We start from the raw sequence: 21,096 nt of genomic DNA on the forward strand, positions 1-21,096 counted from the left end.
AAAATTACTGAATGGATATCCTATTGAAACAACAAATAAAAGAGATATTGAATATCTCCACATTACATCTATCATCTCGAGTAAGAAGTGTATATTGCAAAAATTACCCATTCTGTTCTTTAAATCGTGCTACACAAATATTTAGAATGATTGAAACTTATGTTTTTGTAAATTAGAAGTTTACTAATAATTTTAATATTTGGCATGACCAGTTAAACCATTCTGGATAAATAATAATGTGAAAAATTATTAAAAAATCAAATGGTTATCTATTGAAGAACTAAAAGATTTTTCAATCTAATGAATTCTCATGTGCTACTTGCTCTCAAGGTAAATTATTTATAAGGCTATCACCAGTTAAAGTTGAGACTAAATCCCTTACATTTTTGAAATGTATTCAAGACAATATATGTGAACCTATACATCCACCATATGGACCATTTAAATATTTTGTGGTTTTAATCTATACATTGACAATATAGTCACATGTGTGCTTATTATCAACTCGTAATTTGACATTTGTAAAATTACTTACACAAATAATTTGCTTGCAAGCACATTTTTATGATTATGCAATCTAGATAATTTGTTTTGACAATATTGGTGCATTTACATTTCAACCCTTTAATGAATATTGCATGTCTGTTGGAAAAACTGTTGAACATTTTATTGTTCATGTTCATACACAAAATGGTCTAGTAAAATTATTTATTAAATGACTTAAACTAATTGCGAGGCTATTACTTGTGAAATCTAAACTCTTTATTTCTGCTTGGGGACATGCCATTTTGCATGTAGCAACACGTATATGCATCAAGCCAATGAGTTATCATAAATTCTCTCCTATACAATTGATTTATGGTTAAGAACTAAATATTTCTCATCTAAGAATATTTGGGTGCGCGGTTACCCTAACGCAACACACAAAGATAGATCTCCTCAGGAGGCTAGGAATATATGTTGGATACGACTCTTTATCCATAATTAAATATCTAGAAATGTCGACAGAAGATTTATTCATGACAAGGTTTGTCAATTGTCATTTTGATAGAATAGTTTTTCCAACATTAGGAGGAGAACATAAGCAATTGGGAAAGGAAATTTCTCGGAATAAATTATCATTATTTAGTTTTGATCCTTGCACAAATCAATGTGAACTTGAAGTTCAAAAAATAATTCATTTACAAAATATAGAAAATCAATTATCAGACTTATTTACTAATTTAAGAGAATAACTAAATCTCATATATCAATTGAAATGCTCCAATTAGAATTGATGACACTGAAGGACAACCTACTATTGCTAATAAGTCTAAAGCATGCCAAAAGTGTGAAAGACCAATCGGTTCCAAAGATAAAAATCCTCAAAAAAAGAAAAAAAACAAATATTTAAGATGATTAGAAAAAAGAAACAAAAACTCCATGAGAGACCCTTGACATAATTCAAGAAGAAATTTAACTACATGAACTCAATGAAAATAAAGAAATCTCAATAAATTATGTCATGACGGGAAAAAAAATAGAACCAAAAGAAAATAAACATCGATGATATTTTTGCATATAATGTAATGCTCAACATTATGAATGAAAATGAGAATCTTGAACCAACATTTGTTGAAGAATGTAGAAATATAAATGATTATCCAATGTGAAAAGACGTAATCAAGATGGAACTAAATTCACTTGCAAAACATGAAGTTTTTGGACTTATAGTTCGTACATCAAATAATGTAAAACTAGTAGAATATAAATAGGTATTTGTACATTAAAGAAATAAGAAAAATGAAATTGTGAGATATAAAACATGGCTTGTCGCACAAGGTTTTAACCAAAGGCTTGGTATTGATTATGAAGAGACATATTCTCTTGTGATGGATACAATTACATTTCGATATTTAATTAGTCTGATAATACATGAGAAACGTGAAATGCATCTAATAAATGTCGTTACAACCTATTTATATGACTCACTTAATAACGATATCTATAAGAAAATCCTTAAAGGATTAAAATTGCTTGAAGCACACAATTTGAATTTCTAAAAAATTTATTCGATTAAATTAAATAAAAATATTTACATGGATTAAGGCAATCCGAACGCATGTGGTATAACCGTCTTAGTAAATGTTTGTGGTAAAACTGCTATAAAAATGACCTTATATGCCCATGTGTTTTTCTAAAAAGATTTGGATATGAATTTGTCTTAATTGTTGTTTATGTTGATGACTTGAACATTATTGAAACTCCTGAAGAGTTATTAATGTGAGACCTTGATCTTTACAAACTCGTAGCTAGAAGTAGATGCGATATCACAGACTAGGGGTAATTTTGTCATTTTCCTAGTGAGCCCCTAAAAGTATGCTTTCAAATATTATTAAGGCCAAAGTAGGCCTAAGGCATAAATGAATGATGAAAATAAGGATAAAATGACGAGAGAAATAGAATAATGATGATTTCCATGGTAGGGGCAAAATGGTTATTTTTCATCTCAGGTCGAAATTTTTAAGTTTTCGTGAACCCAAGTATTTCTAGACTATTATGGACTTTGTCTCAGTGTCAAAAGAGTAAAAAGATTGCACAAAGGATTGGAAGAAGACAAAGCCAACTTGTTAAGGGCATTTTTATAATTTAAGTAGAGTTGGATAAGCTTTAGCTATAAATATCATTTTCTAGCAGCTTCTTCTTTTTTTTCCTCTCATCTCACGTTTCTTTCATCCTCCATAGAAGCTTGTTTTGAAACCTGCATAACTTCTCTCAAGTTAACTCCAATTTTCATGCTTTTGTGCACTTTTTCATAGAGCCTTTTGTGCTCTTTCACTCTCTCACTTTAAAACTCTTAAAAAGTCTTACTTTCATGCTTTCTCTCACTGGCTAGGTGTTTTAGAGAGAGAAAGAGGGAGATTCTATAACAGCTTGAAATTTTTTTGAAAGGAATTCAATTACAAGGCTACCGAGGTGAGTAGTGAATTAGAGTGATTTGTAAGTTGTTGAAAATGGCTAGTGGATAGATTTGTGAATGTTTTCTAGTTGAGGTTATTTATTCATCTTTAGTGTGATTAGAATAATGAAAGTAAATAGCCGCTTAATGGCAATTGGAAGCTAGTTAGAAATAACTAGTAGAACATGATTTAGGAGATAGCTTTTAGAATTATGGGTATGTGAATTGAGTTGATTTCTGAAGCTATTGTGTGTGATAGGTTCCAACGAGACCCCACATCTCCATTCGGAGCATTAGTGGAAGTTGGAGTCGATCTAAGATTCAACAAATACCGGTGAGTGAACTTGCATTAAAATGTTTTAGTGTAAATGTGTACATGTTTGAGTGAATTACTTGAAAGGTTTTAATTGTCTTTTTTTTTTAAAATGTATATGGGAACAAGCTTTTAATGAAACGTTTTGCATTGTGAAATGTGACTGTGATGAGTCCACGTACTCTTTTATTTCATTGGTATACATATATATATGTTGTGCCTTAATAGATAGATAATATCGTGTAATAAATATAACCGTGCGTGTGTGGTGTGGAAAGAGCACATGCTGGTAATGATGTGGGCGGAAGTGCTTGTGATGATATTGAAATGTGTGAGTAGGGAGTGCACATGATGATGTTATTGCCTTGTGCGTGTAGGGAGTGCCCATGAGCTGAGTGTGGCAGGATGGTATGCATGATGATGTATGATATACATATATATATATATATATATATATATATATATATGTTATAGAAATTTTATGAAACTAATTGTGATAGTGTTGTATGTTGGCATTGTTAATTGCTCCCAAATTGCTTTTCATTTTCAACAAGAAAATGGCTTTTGATATAATAAGACCCCTTCTAACTAAATTGCTCTGTTTTTCACTACAGCGAGATTCGTTTTCGCTGCAGCAAGAAACTCTCGAGTTGGGGGGGTTACACTGGCCTGGTTCTCACTGCAGTGAAAAATTTCCTAAGCATTCTCGCTGCAGCAAGATTTCATTCTCGCTGCAACGAGAAATTCTCGGGTGGTTCTAAACTCCTGGTGTAGTACTTTTACTTTGACAATGATTTTGACCACTTTCCAATCAGAACTGGCAAAGTGGTAACATCAAAGTTGTAGCCCAGCCTCTTAGCTTTCTAATGGTCCAAAAATCATGTCAATTGGACTTCTGTAGTGGGAGATATGCTTAAAAAATCGAAGCATATGCAAGCTAAGACTGCCTTTTTACTGCAGTGAGAAAACCCTCTGTTTGCTTGTCTTGCTTGGTCATTGTTAAAATTTTCATTCTATTCACTTCATGGTTTATCATGGATCTTGTAACATTAAAGGATTAAACATTCAAAGTTTAAAATTAGGGGTTTTAACCAAAAAGTTGACTAAATTGCTTGGTTTTATCGTAAATGCATCATGTTTTCTAAAACATTCCTTATCGTTGCTTGTTCGTTTCTTATGTTCACTCACTTAGTTTATACTCACTCTTTTAAATTGCATGTTTTCAGATTCGTAGATAGTTGGGACTAAGACTAAGGCGTCCACTTGAATTAACTCTTGGTAGGTATCATAGCATTCGATAGCAGTACTTTCACCAAAGTCACTCCGCTGGCAGTCAAAAGTCTTTTATATGAGTACATGTACATTAACTGTAAATTGCTAGGATTCACTTTGCCAACGATGCATGTATAGTTTGGAATGATGGTGCCATTATGAGATGGCTATGAATAACCTTATTTTGAGATCATGCAAATGTAAACTTTTGGTATCCATGTTGTATTATGAAAATACGTCTAGTTGCAAGTTACAAATGGTGGTCTAGTAATGGTGATGAAAAATTGATGGGATAATGAACAAGATTACGTAAAGAGGCTTATTTTGGCTTAGTGGGCTACGTCCACTGGACCCATGCGTTGATCATGATCCGAAAATTGGGTCGTAACAATTAAAAGCCATGAGTTACTTAAAGAAAGAATTTGAAAAACCTTAGAAAGACAATTTTATTTACGTATTTGGATTGAGCACTTGATAAATGAAATTTTTATCCATCAATCAAATTATATAGCAAAAGTGTTAAAATAATTCTATATGGACAAAGCACATCAATTGAGTTCACCAATGATTGTAAAATCACTAGATGTGAAAAAGAATCCTTTTCAACCTTGAGAGAATGATGAATAACTTCTTAATCCTGAAGTACTATATCTTAGTGCAATGAAGCATTAATGTATCTTGTTAGCAATACACGACCTGATATATCTTTTGCCGTAAATTTATTAGTAAGATATAGTTATGCTCCAGCTTTAAAATATTGAAATAAAATCAAACATAAACTTCGATATCTCCGAGGGACTACGTACATGGGCTTATATTACTCAAATGTATCCAAATTAGATTTAATTGGTTATGCAGATGTAGGATATTTATTTGATCACACAAAGCTCGATCTTAGACTGGTTACTTATTCACATAAAGAGATATGACTATTTCATGACGTTTTATAAAACAAACTATAGTTGCTATGTCTTCTAACCATGTGGAAATTTTACCAATTTATGAGACAAGTCGTGAATGCATTTGGTTAAGATTCGTCATTCAACATATTCAAGGGTCATGTGACTTATCAATCAAAAGAGAAAATCCAACAATGTTATATAAGGATAATTTAGATGCCATATTTTTCTGAGTCGATTTAAATTTGAGTTAGATTTAATTTTTTTCACTTTATTTTATTGATATTTTTTTATTTTTGGGCCAAATTAGGTATAAGTTCAATTAAATTGAGCCCTTTTAAGATTGAAATCCAATTTTAAGATTGGATCTTATGAGCTTTTAAAGTCCAAAACATTTTGGGCCATCATTAAATGGACCCTTGTTGGGGTTATTGAAGCCCACGAATTATTAGGCCAATCATTATTAATATATATATATATAACTTATATAAAAAAAGATCCAAAACTGGCTCCATATTTAGCCACGTTATTGTCTTGTTAAGCTTCCATGTGGAAAGTTACGTTATTGGTTTTTAGTTGGGTTTGAGCAGAGTGCGGTGTGGCTTATTCTTTGTTTAAGTGTGCAACACGTCAAATAGGTTGTGTTAGCTTCTTTTTTTTCATTGGGAATTGCATCTAATCGCTCATTTGTGTACAGCGTGCTAACGTGTGTGCCCTGAAATGATTCTCGTATATTCGTTCTTCCGTTTCATATCTCCTCTATATGTGTCAACTGTTTTCTATCTCGTTTTAATCACCTTTTGCTTGGACTTCTCTTCCTTTCCAGAAAATTCTTTTGTTGTTTACAAGTTTCTTTACTTTTGTTTCTTACCTCTTGATCTTTTATTTACAGTTTTGTAGTGCTTTTGTTTTTGGTCTGTTTCTGTTTATCTTCGTTATTTGCCAAACCGCAAACACTTACCTTGCTTCGTTCTAAGTAATTCCTGACTTTACCATGTTAGCCATTTTCATTAGTCTGGTTGTGATTAAAGCTTAACAATAAACCCACTAAGGTGATTAAAGAAAGCTGTCTAAGATTCCTTGGGTAGTTGGGTTATTAAATTCGCCCGTTGCAAGTAACTATAGTCCATTCCTCCATGGTTGGAAAAGGTCCACCTGTCTGGTTTTAAGTTGTAACAACTTACAAGGATTCAAGTGCCTTTTGTCTATATGCAGCCCACGACACTTACACTGAATCATAACCCACCACTTTCTCCAAATTTATAATATAATTTTGTTTGAATAAAAAAAGATTGAGTCAGATTTATTAGTATTTTATTATTATTCCATTAAATGTGGACCAAAGTATTTATACTTATTCCTAAAATTTTCAATTACTTCTCTTGAACATTGCACTAATTATACTAATTGAAAGTTGTTCAGTCATAGCTGTCACTCTTTTTATGCTTTAGTATCTTTCATTGTATTTTCAATGTTTTTAACAAGTTTCTTATTTTGTATGTTTGTATTTATGTTTTGGAAATTTATAGGAGTTATGTATCATTCTCTGTTGTTTCTTTAATTTTTACATTAGGTTGCAATTTCTTTCTTCAGTCAATGACATGCATTAAACATAGAGTTGTGAAATTCATTATGATATTCAAATGCGAGCTAATTGCGCCTTTCTTTGTGCTCTCAGATGATTTCAAACACTCTTTTTGTTTTTTTTTAATAATTTTTATCTTTTTGTGATATATCAAATGTTTTTGGGTTTATTTGTCAGATGATTTCATATCTTTTATGCATATTTTGATTTTTTCATCAATTACAATGTGAATAAATGATTAATAACATCAACAGAAAAATCATAAAAGCAACCTTTACAATTTTAATGGCAGTTATGTAGTAGTATTACAATCAATTCTATATTTTCAATGTTAGTTTTCGACTTCAAATGTGTTTTATTCATGAATACTGATTCAATTGAAATACTTATTCTTTACTAATGTTGTGTTGTTCTTTTCAGCAATATTCTACGTCAATCTCTGCTTTATAGTGCAAGATTTGCCTGTAAATAACTGTAAAGTGACAACCCATTGTTTGTTATTTATGTTTTGGTTTGGTTTACATCGTTATTTCATATTTTTTTACTTTTGTTGCTTTGCTTTTAATCAGATGCAATTTAGGTGGTCAAATTGATATTTTGCTTGTGAATCTGCCTAATCTGTTTACATTAGTTGTGTACCATTATTTCTTTAATTGTTATGATTGTATTTGCAACTATTTAAATATTTTATTTATAAATCATTGTTGCTTTTTCTTTTTAAATGCCCATTTCTTTTGAGTGAATATACATTTTTTTAATAGATTGAAAGCACCAAATCTTGATTTGATGTGTCATTTTTTTTATGAACACTTTATTTGTTATTTTTTTATAGCCTTTTGTTGTGATTGTTAATGTGGATTTTGGGTAAAACCACAATTCATTTTTGCTCCAATATTTATGATTACTTGTATATACTCTCTTTCGGTTCTATTTTTCTAATGTGAATACAAAACTAATTAGATCTTTTGTTTTCATTGTTTCTTTTTATAATTAATGTCTTATACAAGTCAATTCGTTACAATTATTGTCTTGAAAAAAATCACTATAAGTAACTAAACCACACGCATGAACTTATAAATCTTAAACCCCTCAAAAAAAGAATTAATTTTTTTATCTTCTCATTCTCAAATAAACTAACCACAAATTTATGAAATGTATGTCTTTGCTGACTTTTAGCTTTTTAAAAATTAACTGTTGGATTTCTATTAAATACTTACATATTAGTCTTGTTTTTCGTATGAGTTATAGCTTCTTTCAACCCATAAGCTAATTATTACTATTTAATTGCAATCTATCATTGATAGAGTAATAATATGCAAAGATTTTTGTGAGATTAGTGCATACAATACTCTTAAATCTTAGGCCTTAAATGTGTTTATTTTCTTATTACTTTGACAGTGTTGTTATTGTTTCTTTATATTTGTAAAAATAATTACACATTTGAATTGCATATAATTTTTATTTTTTAACATTTGTATGAACTGTAAAAGGTTGTTGGTTCTACAAAGTTTTAAGCACTACATTGCTTAAAATTAACAGAGGCTGTTCTTGTGTGTTGTCAATGGTCTTTCCTATTATGTTTCTTTTTATTATTTTTTATTCATTTATGTGCTTTGCTTTACATAATTTTTGCAATCATAATTTATACCATTTATTATTGTTTTCATTATAGGTTTTTTATTAGAAAATAGAATTACTTGGATTTTTTTATTTCTTTAGCCAAACAATTATGTTTGCTTTTTACTTTTATTATAAACTAAACAGGTGGTTGATTGTGTAAAGTTTAAAGATCTTGGTAGTGCTGCGCTTGTAGGATTAGTTGATATGTATAGTCAACCATATTTTTATAACATTCTTTCTATTTAATTTGTTTAATACATTTATTTGTTCTACTTCACAAACCATCTGTAATTATTGTTTGTACAATTTTTTAAAAAGAAAAATTATGGTCAATGACATTGATTGTTCAATTTTTTATTTTTTTATTCATTATTTTACGATTGCTTTTTCCTTCAAATTATATATGCAAGTGATTGTTAAAAGATGTATGCTCTTTTTTTTTCAAATTTATATCTTCTATTTTTTAATGAAAATAGTTGTTTATTTAATATGGTTCACCTCATTTACGTATTACTGATAGCATTGCATTATTTGTACATTTAATCATGAGAATGATAGTGCCAACATTAATAATATATGTATACAAAAAAAATTTTTACCATGACTTTGATGTTTATGATTCTAAAAATCGAAGAAAAAAATCTAGTCAACAACTCATATATGCTAATATATTAATGTCTAAAATATAAATATGATTTATCACAAGTTTTTTTTTATGCTTTTACAATTTCGCATAAGAAATTGAATTTCATCTTTGTTTATCTACTGCTTTTAAATGTATAAATTTTTTAAATTGAATTTATGCAATCTTGAACTTTTTTCAATATTTTTTAGTTTTTTAATTCAAAAAATAACGTTCACATTTTCTCTTATGTTCTTATTGTCAAATATTACATTACTCACATGGTGTTTCCTCACCTATTTGTCTAACGTGTATATGCTTTTTTATTTTGTAGTGTTTTACAGTTTTTTTCATTAAATATCACATTACGCAGTAAATGAGCATTGTAAAACGTTCAACCGTACTTCGCCTTTTCATTTTGGCATCTTTTTTGTTCTTGTTCCCTTTATTTGTTTTTTTATCTAGGTCGTATCGTTTCCTTTTATGTTATTAATTTTTTAAGTTTTCTATTAGATTTTCCTTTCATAATAATAAGTTTGTCTTTATAGATAAAAATAATCATAGAAAACAAAATAGATGTAACAGGATCAAAATAATGAAAGCTAAAAGATTAAACAAGATAAAGAATTATATCAGTTCTAATCCTGTTATATTTGAAGATGACAATTACTCATCCCATATTGAAGGAGAATTTCCTCCCCGACATAACAACACGAATAATGTCCCCTTAACCCAATGTATCTATGTGCTTATAGGAAGATAGGTAATTCTCCATTATACTACAAAAGCTCATGGAGGATTGCAAACAATTCGAGTATTTATTACAGCTATTACTATCACAAGTTCAGCAAATAAACCTTACAGAAAGAGAAAATTTAATTGCACATCTTCTCATTCATCTGCCTTGAGTTATTTTTCTCAACAAAAATACTTCAATTATAATTGACATTTGTGTAGAATCCATCAACCTTCTGATTTTGCATTTTCTGCTCCTGGGTCATCAAAGGTCATTGATGCTGATCTTAACGGTAAACTTATCTTTCTTAAAATTCCCCTACACTATGCCAGCATCATTTTTTTTTCTCCTTTTTCCCATAATATGTAAAACCGTATAAACAATTTATGATTGAATTTTTCTTTAAAAAAAATTATGAAGGTCACATAGAAGACATTATTGATCTGATAACCATACGTCACCCCTTTAATTATCATCTGCAAGAATCGTTTCTATACATTTACATAAGTCAAGCAATATTAATACAAATGTATCAACTTATTTAAAATGTTGTTTCGATATTATCATTAACTAATGCTTACTACTGTTCTTAATCAATTTATTAGGGAATTGCTTCACAACTTCTTGCTTCGGAGGACCCGATTATGTTTGTCCTTATTACTTTGCTCATATGTTGTATGAAGAAAGAACTAACATATCAAAGGGAACTAGAAATTCGAATTTTAGTCTTTGTTGTCAAGAAGGAATTATCAAAATACCTTCATTTAAATAAACGCCTTCTTTCCTAGATCGGTTCCTTAGTAACAACACATATCAAACAAGAATGAAATTTAAAAATAATATAAGAATGTATAACAGTATATTCCAATTTACATCATTAGAAGGTAATATAGATAATTCAATCAACAATAGACCAGGCCCTTACACTTTTAAAATTAATAGACATCTTCATCATATAATAGGTTCTCTTCTTCCTACAATTGGTAATAAACCAAAATTTGTTCAACTATACGTTTACAATACTGAAAATGAAATCTCAAATAGACTAGACATTTCCTCTAATGATGAGAACAACAAATCTGTTGACAGATCTATAATGAAAGGTCTATTTAAAATGCTTGAAGAAAATAATCAGATTGTTAAAATTTTTAGGATGGCTAAAGATAAACTAATAATATCAAATTCTACACCTTTCTTATTAAGACTTCTAGGATCCCATAATAACTTTAAACCAAACTATCGATTGTCAACTACTTTTGAAATTGCTGGGCTAATAGTTGGTGATTTAGGAGAATATGATGGCCATCAAGATATCATAGTTGATCATATCAATGAAGGACTTAAACGAATAAGTGAACTACACTTTTTTTTTATGGCTATGCAATACCTTCTTCTTTTTTCTTATGGTGAAGATGGATTTACATTTACTATAAATTATGTTCATTCACCGATAAGAAAAAAATCAAAATGCCAAAAAGCAACTGTGCGAGAATATTATGCCTATATAATTCAACAACGATCTATTATTAAAAATACGTTGTTAAGAGATGATAGGCTTTTTCAACAATTTATAGTTGACGCATTTGCAGTTATAGAAGAGAAAAGATTGTTATATATACAAAATAATAAAAAAAAATTAAGATCAAAATTGTATAAAAGTTTAAAAGACACATTTACATAGGTGATAACAATACAACCACTATAGAAAAACATATAGTATTACTTGCAAGTTACACTGGAAGCCTACGATATTTATTACAAAATTATCAAGATGCAATGGCAATTTGTAGGTATTATGGTTGTCATGACCTATTCATCACATTCACATGTAATACTAAATGGAAATATATTCAAGATACACTAAGTTTGATTCCACATCAAAGACCAGAAGATAGACCTGATATAACTATGAGAGTCTTTAAAATAAAACTCTACTATTTAATGAAAGATTTAATGAAAAATAGACACTTTGACGGCACTATAGCCGGGATGTCAATTAAATATAACAAATATTTATGACTTTAAACGAAACAATAAAATTATATTTTTCATGGAATAATACAAAAGTTTTCATTCTATATGATTCAGTGACTTACACCATTGAATTCCAAAAACGAGGATTACCACATGTCCATATTCTTCTTTGGTTGCATCATGATGACAAATTCTCATCCTCAAAAGAAATAGATAAGATAATATCAGTTGAACTGCCAAACAAAGACGTGGATCTAATAACATACCAAGCTAAAGTAGATTTTATGGCCTATGGACCAGGTGGCCCATCACAACCAAACTCTCTATGCATGACCAAAGGCGCTGTTCCAAATACTTTCCAAAAAATTTCCAAACAAGCACTATTATTAATAAAAATGGTTTCCCAATATATCAGAGAAGAAATATACCGTATAATACATTATGAAAAATGGTATTGACTTAGATAATAAATATGTAGTACTTCATAATGTTGATCTGGTAGTCAAATATCAAGCTTACATTAATGTTGAAATTTGAGGTCAATCTAGAGCCATTAAATACTTATTCAAATACATCAATAAAAGACCAGACCAAGCACAAGTTATCCTAGAAACTTCAAACTTAAACATTGATTAAAATGAACAAAAAATGTCTATTCAAATAGATGAAATGAAAATATATTTAGATTATAGATATTTATCAGCATACGAAGCATGTTGGAGATTCTTTGCTTTTCTAATACACCATCGAGAACTAGCAATTCAAAAATTACTCACACATTTATCAGAACTATAGAACATTTACTTCCATGATAATGAAATTTTGTCTAGTGTCATGCATAGACCAAATATTAATAAAATGACCTTTATTGAATGGATGGTTACAAATCAAAATGATCAAAATGGTAGGCATTTACTTTATGCAAACTATCCTACTGAATATGTTTGGCATCAACAAGAAACAAAATGGAAGAATAGCAAGAAAAAAAGATGTATAGGTAGAATAAACTATGTACATCCAACAGTAGGATAACTGTATTTCCTACAAATGTTATTGAATGTAGTAAAATGAGCAACTAGCTATAAATATATCAGAACAATTGATGACATTACTTATCAAACCTTCCAAGAAACATGTAAAGCGCTTAGATTACTAGGAAATGATCAAGAACAGCATGATTCATTTATTCAAGCTTCACAATGGGCTTTGAGTCAACAACTAAGACAATTATTTGTAACCATTGTCATGTTTTGCCAAGTAGCAAATCCATTAGCCATTTGGGAAAGTAATTGGACATTATTTTCAGAAGATATTGAACAAAGATTAAAACATGCAATGGATCAATGCAATACACAATTCCAGAATATGATCTAAAAAATTATGTTCTAATAGCTTTGGAAGACCTATTCAAGAAAAATTGTAGCTCTTTATCTGAATTTAAATTACCTATTCCTAATCAACAAAATCTTTACCATAGAGAAAATAGGTTGATACATGAAGAAATTAATTATAACTTGATAGATCTCCAACTACACCTAAAATTGCTTTCAAACTTAAACCCCGAACAAATGCAAATTTATCAATGTGTTAAACAATCAATAGACAATGAAGGAGGACAAATGATCTCTGTATATGGAAATGGAGGAATAAGCAAGACTTACTTATGGAATACAATTATATATGGAATAAGAAAAACAGGAAAAATTGTTATGGTTGTTGATTCATTTGGTGTTACATCATTATTATTGTTAGGTGGCAGAACGCTCGCTCAAGATTTGAAATACCTCTCAATATCAATGAGTACTCCATGTGTTAAATAAAAAAAGGAACACAACTTGCTAGGCTAGTTCAAGCATGTAGCTTAATAATGTGGGATGAAGCACCTATGGTACATAGACATTGTTTTGAAGCTTTAGATAAAACTTTAGGAGTTTTACTTGACAATAATTTTATTCAAGTACTAAATAGACACTTAAAAGGAAAAACTATTCTATTAGGATGTGATTTTGGACAAATTCTTCCTATTGTTGAGTCTAGAAACAAAACAGATATTATTAACGCTATAATAAATCAATCACTATCATGGCACAAACGCAAGATTTTTTGTCTTAAAACTAACTTGAGGCTATTAAGGGATAACCTTGATGAGGAATCCAAGAAAGAAATTGAAAGGTTTGCACAATGGTTGCTAAATCTTGGTGATGGAAATTCAAAATCTTTGTCCATGGAAAATGATAGTGACTCAAATTATATACCATCACCAATAGATTTATTAGTTCAGCTTATGAATTACCCCATTCAAGACATGATCTCTGCAAGTTATGATAGATTCGACAAATAATATTTAGACCCCGAATATCTCAGACAAAGAGCTATAGTCACACTTTATAAAGAAACAATTGATATAATAAATGCATATGCACTTGATTAGAAACCAGGAATGGCAAAAACATACTTTAGTAGTGACTCAATTTCACAAGTCAATGATCAAATATCAAATCATCAACTAGTCGACCCAACATAATTCCTAAACTCTTTTAAATTTTTTGGAATGCCAAATCATCTACTTCATCTAAAAGTGAGAGCTATTATCATGTTATTAAAGAACAAAGACCAAAATTCTAGTTTGAGCAATGGTACTACGTTCATTATCACACAATTAGCTCCAAATATCATAAAAGGAGAAACCATTTCCAATTCTGAAAGAAATAAAAAAATTTTTATACCGTGAATACTCCTAACCATGAAAAATCATAAATGACCATTCATTTTTACAAGAAAACAATTCCTAGTGAGGTTATGCTATGGTATGACTATTAACAAAAGTCAAGGCCAAACCCTAGAAAAAATTAGTTTGTATTTACCTAAACTTGTTTTCACTCATGGTCAACTATATATTGCTCTCTCTAGAGTCATATCTCGAAAAGGATTGCGAATTTTAGCCACTAATGAGAATGGTCAACGTATTGCTCAAACAAAAAATATAATATACAAGAAAGTATTTCATAATTTGCATTAAGTTTGGATCAACATCTTCTAAGTGCTAGATATATTTGTTCAACATTTTTTTGTAATTTAAATTCATCAAAACTTATTCAAAATTAGATATTGTTCCATACTACCTCTTTTTATTTTGGGGGGCAAAGGGAGACACTTATTACATAATGCTTGTTTCATTCTAACCATCATTTATTATATTCATTTCAACCCATATTATTACATAGAGATTTGTTTCTCCAACTCATTCTATTTTCAACTTTTGTCTTATAATTGCTATAATTCGTGCTTATTTACCAATTAAACATATAGTATAACATAAACTTTTTACTCTTAAATATCTATTTAGTTTAAAGTGCATAACCTATTTGCTATCAACACAGGATAACAATGGCAGATCAATTCCTATCTGACCTAATATTTTTTCTACCAGCTACATCAATCAAAGTGAGGATTGTGCACCTATGGGAATCAATTGTTCTAAATCGTCCAGACACATTCCTTAGCCTTGATTTCCAAGCAACTAATATACAGGTACATACTTTTTTTAATAATTAAACAAGATTTTTCTTTGAAAATTAGATACCATTCCATAAACTTTAAACCAATCCTTGTATAGAATATATATATATATATATATATATATATATATATATATATATATATATGTATGTATATATATAACCATATCTTAACATAGTTTCCCTTGACATATATTACAAACAGTTTGGCCGTTTCTCAATTAGGAAAGAGCATTCTACAATTGTATAAACAACAATCAAATTGATATTGCTTTGAAATTATTACTTATAATTAAATAAAAATGTTAAAAAAGAAATATTTAATTTTTTCATTTTCTACTATTATAAAATATCAAGGTTAATTGGTGCCAACTAAATAGCTAATCCAAAATACTAATAAATATAATTTCAAGTTACTATGTGGTCTAATTTTTTCTTAAACACTTGACCCTGTCTTGCTACGAAACTAAACTTATTATAAAAAAATCTTAAGGAGATTCCTTTCTATTATTAGTTACTATTACAATGATAAGAGAATGTAAGTGATTACCATGCAAACTTTGAACTTTGTTTATATTATAAAGAAGGCAGAATGCAACCTGGTTGGTTGGTAAACAAGTTATGATGCATTATTGCTTCTTTGTATGGGATCATATAATTTTTTGATGCCATACGTATTTTTAATTCCTCCAACCTATATTAATTTCAATTGATTTATATTTGCATTTGGTTTTCAGAATTATGAGATATTAACAAAACACAGATTTTTCTTTATTTAAATATTAACAAAACATAGATTTTTGTTTCATTTCAAAATTTAGCTACTTCACGTATCAAGAAAATAGAATTTTGCTTCTATCTCTGTATAGTTAACTGTTGAAAAATAATTTTAATGTTAAAATTACATTTTGCATTCTTGGAGTTTCAAATTGATAATAGCATTTGTTGGTCCCGTTAGAGTTCTAGAAGGAGTGAATAGCACTGAAAATTTTCTGGTCAACCTTTTAGAGCTTGAAAAACTTTTAATTAACTAGATGAATGAAAGGACTAGAACTCGCTAGGATTACAAGACACCAAGTAAGAAAAGGTAAAGAGAAGTTGACAATGCAAGAGTATTTATAGTTGTTTGCTCCCCTTAACCTACATCCACTACCTTGATCTCCCAATCAAGGATTTTCAACCCAATTTCACCATACGAGTGGAATTAATAGCTTCCACCAAGCTTTTATAAGGTGAGCTTCTAACTCAAGCTTTAACTTTAAAGTACTTACCACACTCTAATTTTTCAAGAAAAAAAAGTACAACTAAGTATCTTTACAAGTCTGAACATATTACAATCAAGCTCAAACACTTTTTCTAGATTTGGAATGTAAGACAAGTGTTTTTGGTGAAGAATACTTGGCTTTTTTACTCAAAGTAGCTATTTTCTCTTCTAATATGTTTTCTTTAATCGTTGGAGCTTCATTTAATACTTGAAAGTACCTTTACAAGTCTGGACAAATTACAATCAAGCTCAAATACTTTTTCTAGATATGGAATGTAAGACAAGTGTTTTTGGTGAAGAATATTTGACTTTTTTACTCAAAGTAGCTCTTTTCTCTTCCAATCTGTCTTCTTTAACCGTTGAAGCTTCTTTTTATACTTGAAAAGTCTAATTTTTCTATTGAAGACAGTTTCTAGGCATTAGAAACAACTCTAATGCATTTCTAGCCATTATTTTGTCCTCTAGTGTTTAAGTTCAAAAAAAGAGACAGACTTTGGATAAGCGGTTACAGGAAACTCTAACCAATTACAATTTCTTTATCTTGCATTGTTCTGTTGCTGTGTTATTTGCTATAACTGATTACAAGAGGCTCTAACCGATTAATAGTTCTCTGTCTTTAGCAGACTTCCTCTTATTGGTTATGGCAAGCTTTAATTGATTACAAACATTTTGTTTTCACTTCTCTACATGACAGTCTTCCTCTAATTGGATAGCTCTTCCCTTAACTCATTGAGGTTTTATTTCTTTCAGCCATAACTGATTAAGATCTTCAAATTTTGAACTTTTCCAATTTTTGGCTTCCTTCAACAATCAACTATATTTTCTAACTTGCTTTTAATGCTTGAAGATACTAAAACCTTATGTTTTAACTGATTAACTAGACCTCTTAACCGATTAGCATATTTCTGTTTTGTTTCAACTTATCAAACAGCCATGCCTTAGCTGATTAAAGTCCCTTGATAATCAGTTACTAAAGTTTTGTTTTTCTTCATTACTTGCTCTTTCCCGCCTAATTGATTAATTCTTTATTAAACTTAGCAAACTCCTTGACTTGTCTTTAATTAACAATTTTTTTAGGGGTATAAAATTAAATCCTACACACTTAAATAGTGAAGCTAGACATTAATGAATGAGAAATGTTTTGTTATCATCAAAAACATATGGAGTCAACAACATTTTGAATTCTTCACTCAATAAAGAAATACGTTGCATTTGATGGTGAGAACCCTGGATGTGCTGCAATTCCATCATCAATTGAAAGAAGGATCTTTATATCGAATCAACAAGTTTTAAACAAGTGAAAAAAAGTCCAATTTTAACGTCATTCCCTCAAATATAATTGGGATGTTTACAAGGAACACCTAAATCCAAGAGCCTCATGAAGATTTGGCCTCATACCCTTCATCATATTTTACTTTTAAATCATTTAATTAGCTCAATGTAAGGATCTATATAATGTTGTCTTGACAGGTACGACAAATTCAATTATTTCTTAAATTGCTAAAGTATAATTTCTATAGCATCTTTCATTGTTGACACTACAAATAGTCACTAACCCCAAGTAAAATGATGTTTCAAAACTTCATAAATTTTATTGGGGCTTTAAAATCGATGATCAATATTGCAAAGGTCGCTTGCATAACAAAACATATAACATTAAAAAACGTGACCTTTACATTAAGAATCTCAAGTAAAAAAAAGTCATGAACACATTTGATCCTATAAGTGAATAAATTTTTACATTAAATCTCATACTTGGTATTTTTATGTACAATGGCAACAACCTAAAAGTTGTTTTATATGTTGATAAAGCTGAAGACATAAATGAAGATCTTCTTCTTGATGAAGTGATCAACCATATTATTGTCTTGGCCGCAACAACAGTGAAAAAATACACGAGTAAGAATATCATTTACTATTAGTAATATTATTCAGTATTTGTCATTTTTTTATAATTATTTGTTATTCTTATAGACACCTTTTACCTTGCATCCTGTTCGATCACCAAGATATATATCGATTCAGATACACTTGAAACTGCAACATTTAAACAAAGATAATATCAATATTTAACTATAAATAGCAATTCAAATATAAAGTATCAGCTCACAAATCTTTTAACTCACAGATATCAACAAAAACCATTTAATGTGTAAATCATAAACATGAAAATGGACTCAAACTGGAAACAATAACAACATTGAAGAATCAACCATTACAACCATTAATGCAACTGGCCCAACCAAAACCCCAGTAAAAGCAAACTTGAACAAACGATTTTTGAAACAAAATGTTAAACACAAACATACTGACAACAAATGTATGTTGCAGAACATCAAATACAAGATACGTGCAACAATTACCTATATTGATTGTAGTAATGGATGGTTTTACAATTCATGTAACGAATGTGGGTTGGCCTTACAATTCTATGCTATAAAGTACTAGTGCACTCAATATGATGAAAAGACACCGCTGCTAACGTAAGTAAATAATGAAACTCTTATATTCTTAGTTATTTTCATTTCATGAATTCATTACTTTCCTAAATTCCTTTTATAATACCACACTGAGGAAAAAAAATTTTGGTGGATATGTGTGATCTAGCTTAAATCGAACAAACATTCACATATTTTTAACATATAAAACCTTAACATTTTGGTCATTCTTTTGTTCTAGAATATGGATGTTTATGATCGAATATTTTTTGTCTCATATTCTGAAAATCACTGCTAAATCTAGTCGAATCTTTTTCACACAGTCAAAATCTTCATTTTTGTCTTCTTAATAATGATTAAAAACAAAAAAAAAATACATGAACACAAGTTTCTGTGTTTGTATATTAATTTTATAAACATGTTTATAATTCATTGTGTTAGTATTTGAAACATTTTAAAATTATTATTATACAATACATGTATTACTAGTAAAAATACCTTTCGAGTTCATTACCAACTCCTTATCTCCTTCTGTGAAAAACTAAAATTTAATTTTGTAGATATTTCATACAATTGATTATGTAAGATAGCACTAGACAAATGAGATTGGTAGAATCCGGTAAAGTGGCAGAAAAGTTAGTTGGAGCAAGTATCACAAAACTTGCAACACTCAATATTGTTCATTGTATGGAAGCACGTCGAGCACAGATTACAATGCCTAATGTGAAAATCTAATATTAATTTTTCTTTATATTATATGTCTATTTATATTGGTGAATCTGAAAACTTATATTTAAATTGTTAATAAAATTTTATGTTATAATTTAATTTTATTTGAAAAGTAATTAATTTTTACTTTGAATCGAATCATTGACTCGATCTATGACCTTATATGATTACTCGTTACCCCTCATGCAAAATCCTAAATCCGTTACTACCAGAAGACAAAAAAGCATGAGAGAGGAACGAACACAAAACCATCTACCACACCCAAGCGAACCTAAGAGCATGCTTAAACCCCCTGCCCAACGCATGCAACTTGCCCCAATATAGTCCATCCAAGCCATGCGGCCCGCCAAAGAACCAAACTTGTAAAAGTTCCCCTTTTCAAGTCTCCACATGGTGTCCCAAGACAAGAACACATGTCAATGCTTAGGAACTCCTTTGAAACTTCATTTTATATAAAGTTATAGATTATAATGATGGTATGCATTCACAAAAGCGATATAAGGAATTTTCATTAATTGAATTTAAAAATATCATTTTACATATTTATGATAATATTTTAAAATCCTACAAGTAAGTTTATACCATTGCAGTCTATTCATTTAATAATTAGATAATTGATTTTTTTTAAATACATCTTAAATGAAGACATGTTAATATTTAAGCTCACTTATTAAACTAAAAAATGTTAATAGCTAGTATGAATTCATTGTTCATATGTTAACATTCAAATATAACATAAGTTATACGCTTTATAATTGCCACTTCGATGGATCCTCTACATCAAAAAACTCATGGAATTGATTACAAATCACTGCATATCACTGCAATGAATTAGCTTTGAAAGCCGACACATCATGACCTATTATTGTAGTATGCGACATTTGCTATAAAAGTCAGACCTTGACTAGACTTTATTGCCAAGAAGGTGTTTGAGGGTTAGAAGTAGGGATGAGAAAATATAAACCGAACCGAACAATCGAACTGAATCGAAATGAGTTCGATTTTTTTGGTTCAATTAGTTTAGTTAGGATAGTTCGGTTAATAAAATTATTTCAGTTCGGTTTCGGTTAGAAAAATTTCTAATCAAACTAACCGAACTAACCAAACCTAAATAAGGGTATTATGAAGATTTTACATGAAAAAAATCCTAAACCTAAATTATTTATTGTTGTTTATATCATATAAATT

This window comes from Theobroma cacao, chromosome 1, assembly GCF_053813885.1.
Source record: "Theobroma cacao isolate CCN51 chromosome 1, ASM5381388v1, whole genome shotgun sequence".
Classification (NCBI taxonomy): Eukaryota; Viridiplantae; Streptophyta; class Magnoliopsida; order Malvales; family Malvaceae; genus Theobroma; species Theobroma cacao.